The sequence below is a fragment of the Eubalaena glacialis genome, chromosome 17 (assembly GCF_028564815.1).
Source record: "Eubalaena glacialis isolate mEubGla1 chromosome 17, mEubGla1.1.hap2.+ XY, whole genome shotgun sequence".
Classification (NCBI taxonomy): domain Eukaryota; kingdom Metazoa; phylum Chordata; class Mammalia; order Artiodactyla; family Balaenidae; genus Eubalaena; species Eubalaena glacialis.
The window spans coordinates 22,310,341-22,333,198 of NC_083732.1; the positions used below are offsets into that span (position 1 = coordinate 22,310,341).

Sequence of the window (22,858 nt, forward strand, 5' to 3'; positions counted from 1 at the left end):
AAGCACATACACAAAGATGAGTACATGTGGCTCTCAAAGTTTTTAATTCATCTACATAATCTGTTCTTGTGCTTCACAGGTAAGGAAGCCATAGATCCAGTTTGTGCTAATTGTTCTAGTGTCCCATCAGTTAATGGCCTCTTTCTTTCTCAAAAAAGTCATGGGTCAGACAAAATAATATATAGGAATTAAGGAAACCAATTTAGTACTTGGAGCTTAAAGAGCCATTTATCAACTTTACTGCAAAGGCTTTTGAAATAGAACATCGGGACTAGTACAAATAATTGGTGAATCAAGTCAGGATAGAAACAAACTCTAAATAAAAGGTGAGATTTCAGATGGAATAAAGTAGAGCATTGATGCTTGAGTTCCTTGGGTATCTGAATAGAACAGGCCACTCATCCCAGCGAGGAGCTTCAAGTTGTCACCCTGTGCAGGAATTCTCAAGGCAAGAAGATGAATCTAGGAGTATAACTTTGTGTGAGGTTGTGAAATGTTTGATTAAACCAGTAGATACTGGCCAGATTTCCTCCAGTTAATGACCAGAACATCTAAGAGAACTGTGTGGGTCAGTGGCTTAGATCAGCAATTCACTCATTTACAAGAATGTTTCACTGAGCGAACAGTAAACAGACCTTTCAGAAACATATACGTATTTGGAAATATAAATAATAAATCATTTCTAACGGCTAAATTGAGTTTCACACATATTTGGACAGTGTCAACCTGGGTATTGAGATTTATAACGGTTGTCTATTTGTGTAACAGGGACCAATGTATCTTTGAAGTAAACTTATTGTAATCTTGATACCAAGGAGTTAGTTTGTCAGTGCATAAGGGCAGATCACCAATTATGTTCTGAGGAAACAAGAAGGTTGAACTGATGAGACACAGGTCACCTAAAAAAGTTCATCAAGATAAAAGGAAAATAAAATTTAAATGTAGCCTGCAGGTCTGTGGTCTCAAAAACAACTACCCATTTAAAACAGGGCCACAGTCTCTACCCACAAGTGTTTGCTTAGTTGTTCTGGGGAGCTCTCAAAATCTCTTTGCAGTTACATTTGGTGGCTTTGTTCCTCCTCTCCTGCTCCGTCTCCTATTTGTCTGTATACTCTTGAGCAAAGCCAGTTGGAGAGCCCAGATGCTGCCACCACACATCTTGGGATCATTAATGTGTACACCTGTTATATTCCGATATTCCCAGAGTCCCCAATCTTGGGCAAAACAGGAGAGTACAGTCCTCTGTTTCCAAGGATGCAAAACCCAGATTTCACATGTATGCATGTGACTGTAGTCATCATACTAAGCCATTTTATACAAGGCACATGAGCATCTGAGGACTTTGGTATCTGTGGAGTCTCCTGGAACCAATCCCCATGGATACTGAGGGATAGATGTCCTAAGTTCTGGAGAGAAAAGGAAAAATAATGTTTTGTCTTCCGAATCCTCTTAACTAGTTCCATATGCATCTGCCTCTAACTTCCCAACTCTACAGTGTATTTAAATTCACCCCAAGACACTTAGCATGCTATAGAAGACTTTCGACTCTAGTTTATGCTTCTCATTTCCTTTTTTCACCCCAATGCCTCACTGTTATCATGAGAGAACATCATCTGTCTTCATCTAGCTGCCAAACTAGTCTTCCCTGCATATATGAATATATAGAAACAATTTCTGGCACTTGTTTGAAAGGAAAAGGAGGTGGTACAATCTAAACTAGTGAACAGGGAGTCAAAAATAACTTGTGATTCAAGAATAAGAGTATATCTTCAGTAAAGAATGATGTGGTCTATAGAAGTGAATTTTACAGATATGTTAAGACGCACAATTCAACCAAAATATCTGCAGCCTGAGAAAGGACTCCCTAATCTGTGTATCTAAAATTGTCATTTTCTGATTTGATAACATTTTTAAAATAAACTACTCACTTTACTGATTTATACAAATATGACAATAAACAATTTAATTTTTCGCTGATTATAAAATAACATTATTTCATTCTTATTACCATAATAAAGAGATAGTATTAAGAAACTCTCTATATCAGTAGTTTTTTATCAAATGGTGTTCAGTTAATATTGTAGGTCTTCACTACATGAGCTTATGTAAGCAATTACAAGTTGTTACTCTTTCTGTGGCTATATGCTGCCCATAGATATGTTTTGTTTGAAACACACTGAAAAATTCAGAATAAATAATAGAATATTCAACATTTCAAAATGAGAGAATTGGAAGAACTTCTGGAATGACAGAGTAATGACTTCCAAAAAATTCACTCCTCCATTGAAGCAAAAAGAACAGTGGAAAAATTGTCAAAATTAACTTCTTTAGAAGCTTGGCAATTAACCCAAATCTTGCAACAATTCTACGAATGTTTTTCCAAGAAAAACAGCTGACTCTCTGTAAGAGTGAGCACTGGGACATTTTAACTTGTCTTATTTTCACCTTTTTCTCCCCAACTCCATGGGGCTCTTGAAAACCAAGCCCTACAACCAAGATAGATTTGAAAGTGAGCACCCAGCAGTCACTACAGAAGGAAGTAGGATTAGAAACCTCCCCCAAACCCCATCCTCAGAGAATTATCAATACTTGACATTTCTATAGGTTCTTGGAAAAGATCCATTCATAGGACCTATCTTTATCAGATCTAACACAGAACTTGTTCAGAGGGAAAAGCTCTTCCTACAGAGTTAGTCAAAACAAACAAAACAAAAAACAAAACAAAACAGGGCAATTGTTTAACATCACAATGCCTGAGTTGGCAATATGAGATAGGGAAAATAAGAGGTTGACCAAAACATTTAAAAGGAATTGCTAGGGAATGAGATACCCACAAGTGTCTTTGGAACACTCTGACATACTTCTGTAGATATAGAATTGCATGCACATGTGTAAGGCTATTTTCATGTCCAGGAAAGACCTGAGAAGGCCCTTATCTTTCATCTCTGGCTAAGCCTCAAGACTCTGTCCAAGCAGGAAATGAGGCTACAGAGAGATTTAAACTGCTGGAGTGCTGGAGGTGTGCCCCAACACACACATACACAGAGGTTCTTGGTGAAAGGTTGGAAGTCTTTAAGTTTCAAGACATTAAGAAAATCTCAGTCAAACAACAGGTCACTACTAAGCTAACTGAGCAGAGACTTCAATGGCTGCACATGGCAAACATATAGGCTTGTAATCAGTTTAGAGTAGTCACTAAATAAACAAATGGGAATAAAAACATCAAGAACAAAGAGCAACAGAAACAAACTCTGAAGGGGGAGAGGAAACCTGACCTCCAGAGTTGTCACATTGTATTATTTAAAAGTCCAGTTTCAACAACAACTAAAATGATACATACAAATAAAAAGGAAAGTATTGACCATACCCAGGTGGGGGGAGGGGGAGATCAACAGAAATAGTCCTTGAGGAAGCCCAGATGATGACCTTACTACACAAGACTTTAAATAGGCTATTATAAATATAATCAGGAACCCATGGCTAAAGGATTGAAGGAAAAGTACAACTACAATACAATGTCTCACCAAAAGTGTATTATCAATCAAGAAATAGATATTATTAAAAAATAATTCTGAAGAAATTTTGTAAAACAAAAATTCTGAAGTAGAAAATAAAAAAAATTGATGTGAACAATTTGCTATAGCAGCTCAACAACATATTTGGGCTGTCAGAGAAAGAATCAGCAAGCTTGAATATAAGACAATTGAAATTATCCAGTCTGAGGAACAGGAAAAAGAAAAGAAAGAAAAAAAATTTAAAGAACCTTAGAGATACATGGTGGATCATCTAGAACACTAACATATGCATAATAGCATTCCCAGAAGGAGAGGAGAAAAATTAAGAAGCAGAAAGAATATAAAGAAATAATAACCAAGTATTCCCAACTGTTGCAAAGAACATCCAAGAAGCTCCATGTACTCCAACTACGATAAACTCAAAGAGATCCACACTTAGGAAGTCACTGTCAAAGTACTGAAAGAAAAAGACAAATAGAAAATCTTCAAAGCAGCGTAAGAAAAGTTATTTATAATGCACAATAATAACAATTGATTTAACATCAGTAATCATGGAGGCCAGAAGGAAGTGGAATAACATATTCAAAGTGCTAAATAAAAATGTCAGAAAAGAGTCTTATTTTCATTAAAACTATTCTTCAATAATAAAGAAAAGTTTAGAAATTCCATATAACTTTTCACAAACCAGCCTGCTCAACAAGAAATGTTAAAGAAAATCCTTCAGGCAGAAATGAAAGAGCATTAAACAGTAACTAAATCCATACAAATATGTAAGGATCATCAGCAAAAATATCTACATAGGCAAATATAAAACATAGTATTAATGTATGTTTGTTTACAATACTTCTTCCATAGAATCTAAATGACAACTACATTAAAAAATGATTATATATCTGTGCAATGGGTTTAAAGTGAACAAAGATGTATTTTATGTGACAAAAATAACAAAAAGTGGTAAATGAAATTGGATCCAATTTTTTTGTATATTTTCAATTTAATAGCTGTCAATTCAAGCTAGACAAATTTCTTAAAAGACACTAACTTCTGAAATTGACTCAAAAACAAGAAGAAAATCTGAATAATGAGTGATTGTATTAGTAATCAAAATGCTTTCCACAAAATTATCCCCATGGCTTCACTGGTAAATTCTATCAAAGATTCACAGAATAAATAATACCAATCATTTTTAAATTCTTCCAAAAATAGAAGAAGAGGAAACAATTTGTAAACTCATTCTATGAGGCCAGGATTACTCTGACACCAAAACCAGACCATGACATTGCAAGAAACAAAACAAAACAAAACAAAACAAAAACAAACTACAGACCAATATTTTATGAATATAGAAGCAAAAATTCTCAATAAAATACCCAGAAACCAAATGAAGCAATATATGAAAAGAATTATACATTATGACAAACTGTGATCTACTCCTAGAATCCAAGATTGGTTTAACATCTGAAAAATCAATGCATATAATATACTATGTTAATAGAATAAAGGGCAAAATGTCATGATTATCTCAGTAGATGCAGAAAACGTAATTGGCAAAATCCAAAATATTTTCATGACAAAAATCACTTAAACTAAGAATCAGCCTCATTCCTCATAAAAAAACAAACAACAACAAAAAACTATTAGAACTATGACAATAACAAGTGTTGGCAAGATATGGAGAAATTGGAACCATAGTACATTGCTGGTGGGATTGTAAAATGAAGCAGCCATTTTGGAAAAGAGTTTGGCAGTTCCTCAAAATGTTAAACATAGAGTTACCATATTACACAGAAATTCTACTCCTAGGTATATAACCAAGAAAAATTCTACTCCTAGGTATATAACCATATAAAAACTTATATAAGAATATACATACTAGTATAGTAGTCCAAAGTGGAAACAATCCAAATGTCCATCAACTGATGAATGTATAAACAAAATGTGGTATATCCATAAATAATATATTATTTAACAATTAAAAAATGAAGTATTGATACATGCTACAGTATGAATGAATCTTGAAAACATTGTGTTAAGCTGTAGTGATTTTGAAGAATTTCAAAGCTGGTCAAGAAAAATACATATAACCATGAGGTGATAGTAGCACATAATGAGCTTTATGTGGGCAACACTTTGGCAAGTTTGCATTTGGAGGTGGGATGGGGAAGAGAGCCCCTCATAGTGTGAAACTTTTCAGAGGCTATGGTATGAGGACCATCACCAAAAAGAGGAGAAGGGCAAGGGTACTCACAGAGGAGCAGAGTGAGGAACTCACAGAGAAAAGGAGAAGAATCAGAGAGGAGAGTTTACGTGTCTAGGTGATGTTGCTGCACAACACCATGGGGAGACTCTGGATCAGAGATCTCTGAAGGGCAACAATGGCTTGGGTCACTAGAGCCTTGGAGTTGATCTTATCTATAGGTAGTAGATGTTGAGTGCAGTTTCTCTAGACCAGAAATATCTGAAGGGCAGCAGTGGCTGCTTTATGGCTAAAAATCTGCTTATTTGGGCTTTATTTAAAAACAACGGGATGTGTAACAATTTGAGTTTGATGTCAGTGAGCTTTTGAGCGAACAGGTGCTAGCCTGCTATGAAGAAGCCAACAACATAAGACTAATACAGAGAAGCCATCTTTGGCTCATGTATATAACATAAGCAGAAAAAAACACTGAAAAAGGACTACATGTTATATAATCCCATTTATATAAAATATCCGTAATAGGCAAGTTCATAGAGACAGAAAGTAGATTAGTGGTTGACATTGCCATGAACTGTGTGGAGAGACAAATGGGAATTGATTGCTAATGGGTACAGGGTTTCTTTTTGGTGTGATGAAAATGTTCTAAAATTGGATAGTGGTGATGGTTGTACAACCGAATATACTGCAAAACTGTATTTTGCACTTTAAAAGGGTGCATTTTATTGTATGTTAATTACATAGCAATAAAGCTGTTACATAAAAAGAGTTCCCCTAAAAGTTCATATTTCTAGTTTCTTTTTATTGGTACGAGAATAGTTATTTTAAAAATTGGCATGGGCTTCATATTCACTGCCCTCTTTAAGTGTGGCATCTTCTCAGTTTTCTACAATGTCCACTTAGCCTTGCTTTACCCATTTATGTTACCTGCCTGTTCCCTGTACGTATTTGAGTTTGTAACTCTTAATCTATGTTCTCAAATTTTCCTCCTTTTTTTCTTCTTGTCTTTTAAAAAAAATATATTCAACATTTTCTACTCTCTTAATGCCAACTATTGCTTTCATATTCTCTACCATATTTTATCATTTAGTAATATAATTTTACTTTAACTTTACAACAAAAGGTTAGAAAGTTATGTGAATTTTACAAGTAATATCTTTATTTTAAAAAAACTTTTTAATGTTTCTTAGCAAAATAGCATAGAATTGTAGTGCAAAATAAGACTTTAATGACATTGTTGTAATGAACTAATAGTGAGATACCTTAGCTTTCTTCCCTTTGACTCAGCATCACTTCAAACCTATTCACCTGAACATTTGTGATTATGAATTGAAGAAAAAATAAAGTAGAAAAGCCGAAAGAAGAAAGAAATTATAAATGGGTTGAAATAATTAGATTTGATGAAAGAAAACTGAAAGTAACAGACAATTTGATATGAGTAAAATTAATATATCAAATAGTCTATGACCATTATTAATCAATCAAAATACACAAAGTAAAAAACAGGTGATTTTTCTCCCTTTTGAATTGAGGTAGCAAGACCTTTTCATTTCTTGTAATAGCTCAAGTGCATATTAAATACCTTCTCTCCTATCACATATTCTCTGGTAACAAGGCACCATGATGGTCCTCAATATTTCTGCCTCCTGGTGTTCATACACTTGGCTGGTACCTTCCACAGGGAAAAGGACTGATGTGTGTGATGAAAAGGACCTGATGAAGTGATGGTGTGTGACTCTTAAGTCATAAAAAAAATGTGGCTGCTTACACCTTGCTCTTTGGGAATAGTCAGATACCAGACTTCAAAGAGTCCCATGGAGTGGCCCACATGGAAAAATTGAGTTCTTCTGCTGACACCAGTACCAACTTGCTATGTAAATGAGCTACCTTGAAAGTAAATCTTCTAGCCACAGTCAAACTTTCAAATGACTGTGACTCCAGCCAATATCTTGAAATCTCATGAAAATCCCTGAGGCAGAACCACTTCAATTAACTCTTTTCACACAGTGTCTCTAATTCAGTCTCTGTTGGATTCCTTTTGAAAGAGTCAGTTGTACTCAACATTCATAGCTTTCAGCCAGTTAGAAACAACAGAAAACAGAATCAGAACTGCTGGGGCCATTTTCATTAAGATTTATATTCAGAAACATAAGGGTTAGAAGCTTTCCATGGTTACCATTAAATTAAAATATTAACAGAAAATATGACAATGTAAGTATGAGAGAAAACAATACAACTGAAAATAGAGATATGTGAATAGCAAGTTGAAACACATCATGTCAAGTAATTAAAAGTCCAGAAATACTAAAACATAGTAATAATAATACTTAGGCTAGAGTTAGCTTAATCACATGTGAGCTATTAACACCACAGAAATGAAATCACTATATGCATTTTTCATCTGTTCTCCTGATTTTTCATATTTGTTTTAAGCTTAGAATTTTTTAATTTATGTATAATAGGCACATTATTAAATGTGGACATTGGAAAAAGGCTTTGTGTTAGCCAAACAGAAAACATAATTTTTTTTTAAATTTATTTATTTTTATTTATTTATGGCTGTGTTGGGTCTTCGTTTTTGTGCGAAGGCTGTCTCTAGTTGTGGCAAGCGGGGGCCACTCTTCATCGCGGTGCGCGGGTCTCTCGCTATCGCGGCCTCTCTTGTTGCGGAGCACAGGCTCCAGACGCGCAGGCTCAGTAGTTGTGTCTCACGGGCCCAGTTGCTCCGCGGCATGTGGGATCCTCCCAGATCAGGGCTCGAACCCGTGTCCCCTGCATTAGCAGGCAGATTCTCAACCACTGCGCCACCAGGGAAGCCCCAGAAAACATAATTTGACGCTGAGGTAGGTAGCCATATTGGATTGTTACTATTGTGAGACTGGCAAGATTTTTATGACATTTGTTTTTCCCTGAGGAGATAAATGTGTCAGGATGAGATGGCGTATAATGTTTTGTGACAATAGCTTTCTTTAGGTTGTATTGGGCATAATGTCTTATATTTTAGATATGGAAATCTTTCCATCCATAGAAATTGAGAGCATTGTAGAGAAGGGTATGAAAGCAACATTTCATTAATACAGATATTTCTGCACAGAATGTATAATTAAAAGAATTCCAAGGCATATGTTTTCATCCTACATATTCTTAGATACACGTATTCTGAGAGGTCTTTAAATCAGAGGTTTTGAAGGTAACTAAAATAATGTTAATGAAAACTCTCTCTGGATTTATACCATATTGATGTCATCTTTCAACATTTATTTTCACTGTCTGTAATTGTGTATTTTTGTATCCATGGGAGTACATCATAGCCTACTGCACATTTTCTTGCTTTTTAAAAAATATATATATATAGGATGGAGAACACAATGTAATTTTATGATTGATGATACTGATACTATAATTAAAGAAAATTTGGAGGTTAGATAGTTCCTGCCTACATTACTTAGAAAAGGTGTTGCACTTGACTGGACAAAAGCCTAGTGTATTTGGAAATATTTGTCATACTCAGTATATCAGTTCCCTACTAAATAGCCAGTATCACACCTGCCTTCATCACCTTGAATGACTTAGGGATTTTCTCCAATAGATATTTTAAAATTATTATTGTAAATTTCTGATGTTATTTGCAAGATTCTTTAGCACATTTCCTACTTGAAGGAAATATTCAAATATTTGTAGGTATAGATACATGTAATCTTTATATGAGGTCTTAAAGAGGCAGGGCAAGATTCAGTTTCCATCTTAAAAGTATTGATCAATTTACTTATTTACTTATTTATTAAGTGAGGATATGAAAAGAGAAGACAAGCAGAGTGGTATCTACCTCTCATTCTGGCATGAAGGCCCATTTGCATCAAACAAAAAGTGGAGTTTTGGTGTGCAAAATACTTTGTGAGAACATTGCACTGCTCAACTAAAAGTGTTTTAGAGAGTGGAGGGCAAGATGGTGGTGTAGGAGAATGCTGAGCTCAACTCCCCGAATAAAACGAAAAAAAATGCAACTACATGTGGAACAACTCTTGCTGAAAATGACCTGGAATCTGGCAGAACAGCTCTTCTACAACAAAGGCTGTAAAGAAAGATACACACAGAGTTTGGTAGGACAGAAGGAAAAATGATCAGGTTGGGACCCACACCCCTTGTGGGGGTACCCAGAAGAGGAGGAGGATATCATGGGCTCTGGGGTCTTCCCTGGGGAGGGAGGGGTTTGAGTCACATATTAGGCACCCCAGCCCTTGGGATCTGACACCAGGGAGAAAAGCCCTCTTAGCTTGTTTGAAACCCAGTGGAGTTTACCAAAGGGCTATAAGAAACAAAGATTCTTCTCCTGAAGAGTGTGCACACAGTCTTGCTTACTCTTGGCCTCAGTGTGGAGGCAGCAGATTGAAAACTACCTGGGGCTCTGGTTGGCTTGCAGGACCACCCCAGCTTTCCTGCCAGCCTGTACCAGGCTCCTGCCCCAGCTCCTCTTTATGCTCCTCACTAAGGTGGAGGCTGCTGTTGCCAAGGAGAGTACGCACAGCTAGACATTACTGGGTCCTGATCCTGCCTCTAACCAGGGCAGAGACAGCCATTTCCAGCAAGCATGTCCCTACCCACATTTAAGAGAAGTGAAACTACTTCCAGGGAACGTACAGCCATTGCCTATGGTAACAAAACTAGCTCAGTAGTGTGTCACCAACTGCTCCAGCCCCGACTCAGACTTTAACCATGGAGCTCACATCAGGAAAAAAGTGCAACCAGCACAGAAGTGTAGGCCCAAGCCCTCAGGCCTCAGCCATGACCTGAACCAAAGTGGAGACTACCATGACACTCGGGAGAAACCCAACTCCCTCAGGGATCATTACCATAGTACAGTAATGACCACTGAGCATAGAAGCAGCCCTAGCCTGCACATGAATTTAGCTCTAGCCCCTCCAACTCCAGCCCTACTTCCTGACCAAGGTTGTGGCTGCCAGCACTCCCTGAAAGAAGATGTGGATGATGCTTACTTCAGATCCAACTCTCTCACCAAACCTACTGGCAGCCACAGAATGCATACGGACACTCCCACACAAGGGCACGCCTTTAGGACCAGAATAGGTAACTGTTTCACCTAATTTCCCAGAGACGGAGAAAGTTAAGCAGAGTGAGAGGACAGAGGGAATGTGTTTCAAAAAAATGAGAAAAAGAACCCTGAAACAAGGTCTGATGAAACAGAGGTAAATAATTTACTTGATAGAAAGTTCAAAGCAATAGTAATAAAAATGCTACCTGAAGAGGGGAAAATAATAGACAAAAAGAATGAGAATTTCAACAAAGGACTAAAAGATATTAAAAAAGAACCAGTCAGAGCTGAAGAATACAATAACTGAAAGGAAAAATATAATAGAAAGAATTAACAACAGATTAGGTGATACAGAAGAACAATAAGTTATCTGGAAGATAGAATAATGAAAATCACTCAATCAGAAAAGCAAAAAGAATAACAAATTTTAAAAAAATTAGGATACTTTAAGGGACCTTTGGGAAGACATCAAGCATGCTAACATTTTGCATTTTAGGGGTCCCAGAGGAGAAGAGAGAAAGGGATATAAAATATAATTGATAAAATTATGGCTGAAAACATCCCTAACTTGAAAAAAGGAAACAAAATCCAACAACATATAAAGGGCATCATAAAACATGATCAAGTTGGATTTATTCCAGGGACTCAAGGATGATTCAATATTCACAAATCAATCAAAATGATTAATTTTACAATAGAAAAATGAAGGATAAAAATCATGTGATCATCTCCACAGATGCAGAAAAAACATTTGACCGAATTCAATATCTGATCATGACAAAAACTCTTATCAAAGTTGGTATAGAGGGAACATTTCTCAACATAATAAAGGTTATTTATGATAATCCCACAGCTAACATCATATTCAATGGTGAAAAGCTGAAAACTTTTCCTCTAAAATCAAGAACAGTTTTTTGCCACTTCCATTTAACATAATATTGGAAGTCCTAACCACAGCAGTTAGACAAGAAAAAATAAAAAGCATCCAGATTGGAAGGGAAGAAGTAAAACTAACAGTATTTGCAAATAACATGATACTCTATGTAGAAAACCCTAAAGTCTCCACCAAAAAACTAACAAATGAATTCAGCAAAGTTGCAGGATACAGGATTACTACACATAAATCTGTTGCTTTTCTGTACACTAATAATGAGTTATCAGAAAGAGAAAGTTTAAAAAAATCTTGTTTAAAATTACATCAAAAAGAATAAAATGCCTGGGATAAATTTAACCAAGGAGGGGAAATACTTATATTCTGAAAACTATGAAATACTGATGAAGGAAATTTAAGATGATGCAAAGAAATCAAAACGTATCCTATGCTCTTGGATTGGAAGTATTAATATTGTTAAAATAGCCATGCTATCAAAAGCAATCTGCAGATTTAATGTAATCTCTATCAAAACACTCATGACATTTCTCATAGAACTAGAAAAATCATGCAAAAGTCCATATGGAACCACAAAAGTCTTTGAATTGCCAAAACAATCTTGAGAAAAAGAACAAAGCTGGAAGTATCATGCTCCCTAACTTCATATTAAACTACAAAGCTAGATTCCACATAGAAGCAATATCATATGACATTCATCTTTCCCTGTCTGGCTTATTTCACTTAGTATGATTAATTTCTATGTCCATCCATACTGCTGAAAATGGCAAATGAATTTATATACAAACAAAAAGAGACCCTCAGACATAGAAAACAAATTTATGGTTACCAAAGGGGAAAGTGGGGGAGGGACAATTTAGGAGTTTGGGATTAACATATACACACTACTATATATAAAATAGATAACTAATAAGGACCTACTGTATAGCATAGGGAGCTATACTCAATATTTTGTAATAACCTATAAGGGAAAAAATCTGAAAAAAAGGTATATATGTATGTATAACTTAATAACTGTATGTATAACTGAATCACTTTGCTGTACCCTTGAAACTAACACAACATTGTAAATCAACTATAAGCCAATGAAATAAAATAAAATAAAATAAAATGTAAGAAATAAACACAAAGCTACAATAATCAAAACATTATGGTACTGGAACAGAAACAGGCACATAGATTAACACGACAGAAGAGAGAGGCTAGAAAAAAACTCACACACCTATGGTCAATTAATTTACAACAAAGGAAGCAAGAAAATATAGAGAAGAAAAGACAGTCTCTTCCATAAGTGGTGCTGGGAAAACTGGACAGTTACATGTAAAAGAATGAAATTAGAACACTTTCTCACACAATATAAACAAATAAACTCAAAATGTATTAAAGACTTTAATACAAGACCTGAGACCATAAAACTCCTAGAAGAGAACATAAGCAGAACACTCTTTGACATGTAGCAATATTTCTTTGATCTGTCTCCTGGCAAAGGAAACAAAAGCAAAAATAAACAAATGGGACCTAATTAAACTTAAAATCTTTTGCAAAGCATAGGAAGTCATTGACAAAATGAAAAGACAACCTACAGAATAGGAGAAAACATTTCCAAATGATCTGACCTACAGGGGTTTAATATCCAAAATATATAAACAGCTCATACAACTCAATATCAAATAAACAATAACAAGAACAAAATTTTAAATGGGCAGAAGACCTGCATAGAGACATTTTTCAAAGTTGGCATACTGATGGCTAACAGGCACATGAAAACATCCTCAACATCACTAATCTTTAGAGAAATGCAAATCAAAAAAACAATGAGATATCACCTCACACCTGACACAATACTGTCACAAATAACAAAGGTTGTTGAGGATGTAGAGAAGAGGGAATACTTGTATACTGTTGGTAAGAGTGTAAATTGGTGCAGACATTATGGAAAACAGTATGGAAGTTCCTCACAAAAATAAAAGTGGAACTATTAATACCATGTGATCCAGCAATTGCACTCCTGGGTATATATCCAGAAAAAAAAATGAAAACACTAATTTTAAGAGATATATGCACTTCAATGTTCATAGCAGCAGTATTTACAGTAGCCAAGATACTGAAGTAACCCAAGTACCCATCAACAGATGAATGGATAAAGAAGATGTGGTATATATATATTATGCTTAGTGGAAAAGACAGAGAATGACAAATGCCATATGATTCCACTTATATGTGGAACCTAAAAAATAAAACAAACAAATGTATATAGCAAAACAGAAACAGACTCACAGATAGAGGCAACAAACTAGTGGTTACCAGTGGGGAGAAAGGGGCAGGAGCAAGATAGATATATAGGATTAAGAGATATAAACTACTAAGTATAAAATTGATACTTAACAGGATATATTGTACAACACAGGGAATCCTAGCCATTATCTTATAATAACTTTTAATGGAGTACAATCTGTAAAAATACTTAATCACTGTGTTGTATACCTGAAACTAATATAATATTGTAAATCAACTATACTTCCATTTAAAAGACAGTAATATTCCAGGACCCAAAATACTGAAGGTGTCACTAGACAGACAAGTCTCCCCCTGCTTCTGACCCTGTGCTTTTGGGATTGCCAAGCTGTACAATATTCTGAGTGAGAAGTTTCTTCCATACCTACAAGTAGGACCTTTCTGGGAGATGTGTAATTTGGCCACTGGAAGGAAGGCCATTGCCAGGCAACCCAGAAAGAGCTCCTAAGGTTGATTTTCAGAGAACATATTGATCTCTCTGTACTCCATTAATTTTTCTAGTCTTAAGTATTTATTCCAGAAATGGACTGTCTCTGTGACCTATCTGCATTCTAAATTAAAAGTTATCAGATTTAACATTATAGCACATTTTTTTCATTGTATTCATCATGGAACTTGTCATCCCATGTGGTCAGGGACCATATCTAATTGGTTTATACCTGTCTATTTATTGACAAGCCCATCTTGCTAATTAGATGTTCATCTTAGATGCTCAAAACTTTTCCCTACATCCTAATTGACTAAGTAAATGAATTACTGAATGAATTAATAAAATGGCCCCCATGTTTCCTCCACTTAACAAAACTGTAACAATCTTCAAAATCCTGGTTTAAGTACCCTGTGTACACTCCAATCCCAAATTAACTAACCAATTCAAAACACTTTATCATATAACAGTAGGAAAGGTACTAGGTAAAATACACTGTACTTATTTATCTCGCTTATCTTTTTAATCACTTATTTATATTATTAACTCCTTATATATGGTTTATATCTGTACTAAATTATTAAGTGCTGGAGTATATCATCTGAATCTCACAAGAAACTAAATGTTTACAGATTGACTATCATTATTTAATGAAGATCTTTTTCGCCATAGAATATGTTACTAGTTTAACTTTTATTCAATACTTCATATTAATTACCACAATGTCCCCTTTGCACTGTGTGTGAGGGTGCTTCATTTTCAGTCATATATCTTCTTGTGTGTAAATATTTCTGTGTGTTGAGGAGGGTGTGGCTAGGGAATTTGGGGAGACAAAAGAAATGATACAAATATAACCAATTTTGCTCTATTTTATTGACAGCAAATAAGAGTCAAAAGTGTCAGCTTGTAAATAAAATGTTTTTATTTCAAAAGCATGTTTATTCTATCAAATTTTGCCTTTCTAAGAGAGAACCTAATCTCACAAACTTCTATATTTTTTATATCATTAAGCAAGGCAACAATCTTCATTTAGACAAATTACTATCTGCAAACAGCCACCTCATGGCACAACCAAGTGAATCCTTTTCACTTGTTGTTTTGTGTAGTTAGCAGCAATTCCACCCTTCCCCAGCCCATCCCTGCACAGATAATAGTATGAATGGGATCCAAGGTGGAATGCAGAAGCCTTGCTTTTGAGAAAGAAATTCATGTAAATCACAGCCTATGAGTTTTCACAATTTTTTCTTGCCTTCTATAACACTTTGTACACAGATATATTAACACGTAATTTGTAAATCACAATATTATAATTATTTGATTACGAATCATCCTCAAAGTAATTAATTTGTAATGATTTCTTCTCAAAGTCTATCCCAGCTCTTTGCACTTAGTAGGTATTAAATAATTGTCTAAATATCTTACCCATCATAGGAATTACCTGGCAGCATTACGTGTCTGTCTGTCTTGGGTATAAACATATATACCCCTATATCCTTTTTAATTCTAACTATAACTAAAATCCAGCCAGAGAAGCAGTCCTTGTAACCAATTAAATATTTGAAAGGGTTATAAGGACTTATTTAACCTAAATGATTTGCAATTAGTGCAATGTAATGTATCTCTCTGTATATCAGATTGGAAAACTAATAGGGTGAAAATATATCTACCTATAACACATATTTGCACTTCTGTCAATGTCTAAATATTTTGTTTTACTAAGAGAAATGTTTATTGTATTTTGCTGTTATCCAATATAGTGTTACATATTGTGAATTACAGGGATCTTATCTATGAACAATATATCTGGTATATATTTAGAAGTGGTAGGGATAATACTCAATGAAAAGGTCTTCTGGAATAATTTCATAGCTTGTAGTACTGAGTCAGTAATTTTCTAATAAAAAGTTACCAATGTTACCCAGCTTCATTAAAATTTCTGGAATATTTGCATCTGCACATATTTTATATTTTATCAAAATAGTTCAAACATGTAGAAAATAATGTGGTATAATATTCACCCATGCATCTATCTTTCTATATTTACAGCTCACTTCTCCCTCCTCTTTCTGTGTGAAAGAGCTAAAGACACCTTCCCTATAATGTTCTCCAAACTTTTTTCTTAAGGTAACCAAAGTTTTGAAATATGGTGCACTTGCTATATACTTTTACTAAGGAGAGATAATAGAAAATACATATACTGGTCTCTGCCCTCAGTCCCTGGCACAGAGCTCCTAAAACCTTTGTAATTTCCAAGTGATAATAGCACCAGAAGCATCTTTTGTTCTATTGAGGTAATTCTGGATGGACCCCTGGATGGCTCTTAGATGAGGGCTGGTCACCAGAAAGACTGAACCATGACTAGAAGCTGCTAATTTTCAGTCTGGCCCCCACATACCTCTAGAGAGGGGAAACGACCTGGAAACAGAGTTCATGATTGATCATGCCTACATGAGGAAACCGTCATAAAATCTCAATGGGATTTTCCATAAAAAGAAAGGGAGTTTGGAGAGCTTTCAGGCTGGCAAACACATCACTCCTCAGGGACAGAAGCTCTGGTGCTCGGGACCCACCTAGACCTCGCCCTTTGTATCTCTTCATCCTGCTGTTTATCTGTATCCTTTATCATCTGAAGTGGGGTGCGAGCAGTCTTGTGGGACGGAGTCCTTACCTGTGGGATCTGACACTATCTCCAGGTAGATAATGTTAGAATTGAGTTAAATTATAGGACACCCAGTTGATGTCTCAGAGAATTGTTTGTTGTGGGGAAAACAACCGCCCACATTTGGTGACCGGAAGTGTCAGAAGTGAAGTATTTTCTGTGAACAGTAAAGGAGATACACATTGTCCCCCATTCACTATAGACTGAACTGAAGTTTTCCCTACAACAGGAGAAAAAAGACTGAGTTTTCCATCTTAACTACATATATGTATGTGAAAATATATGTATTCTTACAATATATACTATTTTTGATCACTTAAGAATGACATAAAATATCAAATTCCATAAGTCCTTTGATATCATGGACAAATATATAATCCAGGTAGATTGTAAAATAAATAAACATACTGTACATACATGTAACTGGGCAAGTCCCTCCCTCCTCAGGAAAGACAAGTAGTATAATAAAAGCTCATTTATGAACATTTATTCCATTCTAAGCAATATTCTAAATGTATTACATGAGTTTTTTCTTTATTCCTCACAATAAACCGAAGAGGTAAGTGCTATAAATTTCTCATTTTCCAAATAAGTAAAAGGAGACAAGGAGAGATATTTGTCTGTGGTCACTTGGTCAGCATGTGGCAGACCTGAGATTCGAACCTTGGCAGACAGATTCCAGAATCTTCTTTTTTAGCTACTTTCTTGTACATGAAGTTTGATTTTGTGAACCATCAAATAGTCACTACTCTTTACACATTGACATAATAGAACTGTGGTACTTATGAGAGACAAACAAACCTATGAAAATTGAATTCCAAACCCTTAATCCTTAATGTTAGATACTAGATCCCTTTGAAAATCTGATGAATACTATGGACTTTCCCCTCAGAGATTTGGGTGTACATACATGTGCACACATATAGGTGTACATTACATTGTTTTGTGTTGTATTTTAGAGTTTCTTTGACCAGATTAAATACTAATTAATGAAAGTAAAAATAAATAAACACTCTATATATTGTTCCTTTCCCTAATACTTTTAAAAATTGTTTTAACCAATTTTTCTTTTAGCTATAAAATATTTTAGATAAATTTGTTTATTTTTTAGTAACTTTTAAAAACACAGGGCATAATGGTCTACTAGCATGTTGTATAATCAGTGTTTAGGTAACTCTCAAAGGCTATTCAACATTCCATGTAGTTTAACTCTGATATAAATATCTCTAAGAGCATAGAAAGGCAGACAATTATTTTGGGGTTGAGGATATTTTTGTGGGCTGGCTTGAAAATGTTGCTATTTTCAACAACGTTTTTTTTGGAAGGGGGCTGATCACATTAAATCAATATGCTATACTTGTCTCCCTTACCTCGATTGTGATAGCTACCAGCTCCTTAATAATAAAAATAAATGGAACAGATTCTTGTAGGAAACTTTTTTCTTTTCTCCACCCAAGCCTCATCAATGAATATTTATAGAAATAATATGTTGAGTGTGAGAAGTTAGACAGAGTAATAATGTTCATATCAAAGTGGAGAAAAAAATCTGTAAATATCTTTTTTTAAAGGTTTGGTAACTATTAGCCAGACCATTTTAAGTGGCAAGTAATAAAAAATCTAATGCAAATGAAATAGGTTAGTTAAACACAACTAACAGTCTAAAACTAATCTGTCCCCAAGCACAGCTTGAGCAATGATACTAAACAATTTTTCAGCAGTTTGTTCTACCCTCCTCTGTATTGCAGCTTCACCTGCAAGCTAGGTCTCCTCATGGTGGACATAAATGTTTTCTGCAACCTGGATTACATAGCTTGCTTTTTCAGTACAGGAAGAGGCTGCTTCCCAAAACCAATGAATAAATTGCTTCACTCTGATTGGAGCACCCTGAATCAATCATTGCCACCAGGGGATTACCATGTACTAAGTAATGTATTAGAGTTACATAGAGCAATGTCATACATTTCTAGTGCCAAAAAAATTAATGGTAATTGCATTTTTGTTGTTGCTTTTATTGAAAGATGTACATATTTGAGTGGTATTAGTGTGACAATTATGGATCCTGGGCTTCACTAATCTACCTCAGAGTCTATATTACCAAGTTTATCTGAAATTCTCTGGATTCAGTTCTGAAATGTAAATCTTCTACTTGTCCCCCATTCAGTATTATGTTCATTATGAGAATGGAGTGCATGTCAAGGGTAATATGATAATGGCCAGTTGGCTTTATATTTGTCATATGTGATCCCTGTGAGAATAACCTACAAACATCAGTTGTTGATTATCTTTTAGAAATGGCATTTTAACATAGACACCCTTTTGGGAATCCCTTTGAAGACTTCAATTTCTACTGTGTGAAGGAAATTGAAATTAACATAATGGAATTAAAAAACCAAAACCCCCAAAACCACACTCTTAATTTTTTAAAATTATGTTTTAACAATAGTCACTTCTTAAAGTTTTGTCATGTTTTCACAAAGTAAGACATGCATTTATCAGGATCAGTCTCTCTTACTTACCAACACTTTGAAACTGTTAGCAGCTGGACAATTCCTGATAGTAGATTTGAAAGTGAGGGTAAATAGGGTAGTCATAGCTAGTCATCAAATCAACCAATAAATCATTCAATCTCTTTTTAACCAAAGTTATATTTTTGTGCCAGTAATAGAAGGAATGTATTATTTCCCAAAAACATATTCTATTTACCGGCCACATTTTGGAAATAAAATTATTTCATTGATATTCATTCACTTCTAGTATAGATGTTTATATAGTTCAATTAAGAAAGTTTCTATGTCTGTAAATTGGCAAGAGGTATAAAATGTATACTTTTTAAAAGCTACTAGAAAGTAGTGACTTTCCAGAGTTTTTTGTGAGAAAGTACCTGGTTCAGAATCTGGCACTAACTCAGTATGCAATAAAATAGACTAACCTTATTTTGTTGCTATTATAATGATTGCCTTTCAATTTTATGCTTTTATGGCATAATCTACTTTTTACAATTTTATTGAGATACAATTGTCATACAGCACTGTATAAGTTTAAGGTGTACACCATAATGATTTGACTTACATACATCATGAAGCGATTACTACAAGTTTAACATCATTATCTCATACAGATCCGTCATCTCATATAGATACGAAAAAAAGAAAAAGAAAATAATATTTTTTCCTTGTGATGAGAAGGATCAATTCTCAACAACTTTCACACATACCAAAAATATGGAATGCTTCACAAATTTGCACGTTATCCTCTACAGGGTCATGCTAATCTTCTCTGTCTCATATTAATTTCAGTATATATGCTGCCAAAGCTAGCACAATCTATTTTTAAAAATGCCTATTTCAGTAGACCTTCCATGTTTACCAGACAAAGCAATTCTTTTTAAAAAAATTCTATATTTCTTTACAGTGAATTAAGTAGTGAGGAAGTGATATTCTGTGGTGTATTTTACCAATCAACAAAAGATGAGAGTCTTTCTGAAATATTTATTTTAAGCCTCAGAATTTAAACTTTGGACATTTGCTTCTCTGGATCATTCTCAAGATCAAACAATAAACAGTTTGATTTGACGTATTTCCTCTTTGGTGTTTGCTACATCTGTTATAACATAACAAACAATGGTAGAACTTGATGAGAATTTGGAGGAGGATGTATATAAATAAACTGAATTTCAACTTGAAAGTTATTAATTTTACCTTGGTATTAAAATAGAGGTAACATTTATTATAGTATCTATCTGCCAAACAGCATATTTCAAATAATGGCTTCATGATCACAATAATATCTTAAGTGGGTTAGGTACATAACCAATGTAATCTCAAGGTCACTGTTTTACTAAAAACTTATCTAACAATTTAAATGTCCTAACTCTCCAAATTTTTGAAGATGAATTTAATCACCCATAGAGGCAAAATTTACCCCCAATAATATTACTTTTGAAGTACTTAACCTTTAACATAGGGTCAGCTGCCTCTTAGCTTAAAGGCTTTATCATATTTCTTTTCAGTGTACTTTATATCTAGCTATTTTCCATTCAAATAAGTGCACTCAGGCAGATATACTGGTTTCCCAGCCTGTAATAGAGATAGTAGTCATCCACTCCTCTTAATTTGCTAACTGAAAAAAAAAACTTTCAGGAGTATATTTGACAGATTTTAATACACAAAGGGCTCTTATTGACCCCTAAAATAGCAGATGGAGACAGAATGATCTACTGAAGTAGCCACCTTAGTTACAAACTGTATTTTAATTGCCTTCATCAGAGTTGTTATTGACTCTAGTTTTAAATGAGATTGCTGGTCAGGGTTGTTAATAAACTCTTTTTTTTTTTTCTGATTATTTCCTAAGCTATTCAAGGTTTGGAATCCAAACACTCCTACTCAGAGTAAATAAAAAATAAATAAAGTCTAATGAGGACAAAGCCAGCGCCCCCCCACCCCCAAATTATTTTGAATGGTATATGGCTATAGATGTCCTGATTTCCACTTTTAGAAAGTTTTTATAAAGCAAGAAGCAAATTTTGTGGTCATTTCTTAAACTAAATCAGTCATGTAGTCAATAAATATTTATTGAGGAACGACTCTGTGTCAGACACTTTTCTGAGGCGAGCAGTGGACAAGAGAGGCAAAGACTGTCCTTTCTGGAGCTCACATTGTAGAGAGATGGATGGGTGGATTTTAGATCGAGTAGTTAGCAAAATGAGGAAGAAAACAAATATTTTTATTTTACATGATAAGTGTTATTAAAAAGAAAAACATATTCTGACATACTGAGGGGATACATTTTAGATTTGGTGGTTCAGAAAACCCTTCTCTAGAAGAAATATTTGATGAGTACTGTCCATATGACCAGCTGCAGGTAGAACATTCCAGGCAAAAAGAATAAAAAAGTAAAATAAAATAGCTCATGGGGATATTTATATTTCATCAAAATGTGAACCACGGAGGTTTGATGTTATTTAAATTTTTGAAATGTCCTAAAAATATATGAATGTAGTGTTTTAAGGTGGGTTATCTAAGGGATAAAAAAGTTTCCAGTGACTTCAGAAAAAGACGTAGGAGAGCCATCTTGAACCTAATTTTCTTGTTCAATCCCATTGTAAGGAAATTTGTTAATCTGAGTGTTCAATTATCACTAATTATCTCTTTCTTTATAGGACGGATGCTCAATTATTTCAGCTGTCACATTTTAGGTGATCCTCTAAAATACTATTACAAACTATTTAAACATATTTTTGATTTTCTCAACCCACAGGAAGAAATAGTCTTTATCTTGCAACCTAGTACACACACACACACACATCACACACACACAAACAGCACATGCACATATAGCTGAAAAATGTTTCACAAAACAATGCTTTCGGTTTCCATGTGTGATGAGCTCTAGTATTTTTTATCATTTCATTTAAAAAATTGCTTCTTGCAACTTACTGAACTGATTTCCTGAGCCACAAATAGGTCTCAATTGAAAGAGTGTTCTAAAGGTCATTCAGCAATATGAACACTCTGATCTATATATTAAAAACAAAAGACAAAGAGCTCGACCAATTACTATAGGCTAATTAAAGTTATTTATACTTTCAGGGAAAAAAATTAGCACAGTTCTGCAATATTTTGACAAACACCAAATTCAGAAAAAAACAAAACAGAATTAACTTTTTCTTTGCCCAGGAACATTGTAATTTTGTATTTGCTAGGCAAGCAATGCTTATATATAATGAAGTAATATAAAGAATTCCCTTACTTGTAGGAAAACTGATTTTCTTTGTCCTGGCCCCAGGTATTAGTCTCATTTAGGATGAGAAAGAAGTTTTTAAGAATTTAG

General features: G+C 34.6%; 1 non-coding gene across 1 annotated transcript; it reads right to left on the reverse strand.

Moving 5' to 3' along the window:
• Nucleotides 1-20,244: 20,244 nt before the first annotated feature.
• Nucleotides 20,245-20,349, reverse strand: LOC133077491 (U6 spliceosomal RNA). The gene has a single exon (XR_009697763.1). It is a non-coding gene; the product is annotated as a U6 spliceosomal RNA (small nuclear RNA).
• Nucleotides 20,350-22,858: the final 2,509 nt, after the last annotated feature.